This window comes from Osmia bicornis, unplaced genomic scaffold (genome assembly GCF_907164935.1).
Source record: "Osmia bicornis bicornis unplaced genomic scaffold, iOsmBic2.1, whole genome shotgun sequence".
NCBI lineage: Eukaryota > Metazoa > Arthropoda > Insecta > Hymenoptera > Megachilidae > Osmia > Osmia bicornis.
Window position 1 is genome coordinate 37,415 of NW_025791374.1, and position 1,545 is coordinate 38,959.

The 1,545-nt window shown below is 26.7% G+C and overlaps 1 long non-coding RNA gene across 1 annotated transcript; it reads right to left on the reverse strand.

Moving 5' to 3' along the window:
* Positions 1-451: 451 nt before the first annotated feature.
* Positions 452-1,239, reverse strand: LOC123989091. Its single transcript, XR_006830435.1, has 3 exons — positions 1,160-1,239; positions 965-1,086; positions 452-888 (listed from the first exon to the last, which is right to left on the reverse strand). It is a non-coding gene; the product is annotated as an uncharacterized LOC123989091 (long non-coding RNA).
* Between the last annotated feature and the right edge of the window lie 306 nt (positions 1,240-1,545).

Sequence of the window (1,545 nt, forward strand, 5' to 3'; positions counted from 1 at the left end):
TTGTTATTTAAGTATCCTTATTTATTTACTTATACATTTATTTATTTATTTATTCAGTCTATATACTGGTGTAGTGTTTATTGAACTACGTACTTTATATTTAATTTGATTTATTGTCGCTTTAGTTATTTATTTTGATATATCATTCAATAATTGGTCCTATTTGCATTTGCATTGACATAATCATTCATCGTTTATCATTTGCCACTTATAATTTATATTTTAACTTATGAGCTATTTTGGTAAAGAAATAGAGTATTGTAGCAAATAATCTGTACGGTTATATTATATTTTATTGAGTTTACTTCTTGTATTTTGTATTTTGTATTCTATTTTAGTATATTTCATTTTGTTTTACATTATAGTACGTGATTATATTATTTACATTATGTTGGTTACTGCCTTCACTTTATACTTTATACTTTATGACTTATAACTGTTTACCTTATTTAACTCATTCTTTAGTATCTTTAATTGATTACTTCATTGTTCAGTTGTTCATTCTTTCATTCTGTCACTGTTCATCCATTCTGAATTGAATTGAATTAAAGCAATTGTTATGATTTAGTTTATTTTAACTCATGATGGTACAAAGTTCTGTAGATTGTATTAATATATTTATGATTTGTTTCCATACGGTTATTCTTTATTCTATATTTTATATTTTAGTATATTTATATTTATATATTCTAGTTTATTATGACACGTTATCGCTGTTATTGATATTCATTTTATTTCATTATCGCTTCTTGATTTGGTTCTTGATTTGCCTGTGCATTCTTGATATTCATTGGACATTTTGATGTTCTTTTGATATTCTTTAATTCAATTTATTCATGACGTCTCTCTCTGGTCATAATGTTGCTCTTCCATGATGGTGGGCTGTTTCTGTAATTTAAATTTAATAGTCATGTCACCAGTATGGGTAATTTCTGTTGTTTTATAGTATGTTGCATTACCTTACCTTGTTTCCTTTCTTTTCTTTTCCTTTTCAGTTGCAATTCAGTTCTCTTATTCAATGTCGTTCCTTTTAACTAGTCCTTGCATGCTAGTTTTGACACCGTGGCTTTGGCACATTAGGGTTTGCTGAAAATAATTGTCATTTGTCTTTGTTATCTCATCTCTGAATTTTACTTTTCAATGGTTTATTTTACTTTACCTTACTCGTACTTGCTGGTATTCTGCTGTTTCTCTCTTCCTTGATTTATTCATTCATTCATTCATTCACTTATTCATTATTCATTATTCATTCATTTATTCATTCTGATCAGTTGAGGTTGGTGATTTGATTTGATTTATCTTAATTAATTTTGCTATTCTTCTGTGATGATGAGTGGTTTTGTCTATTCAAATGCTTTCATACTGCGCGGGTTCTGTTTAATTTCACCATTTTAAATATTAGTTTAAAATACTTTACTTATTGATTGATTGATTGATTTATTCTTACACTATGCAGTAGCATAGTGTTTAACTGAATTACACAGTTTACATTTGATTTGATTTATTTACGTGTTGTTTATTTCCTTATTTTGAAATGTCATGAAA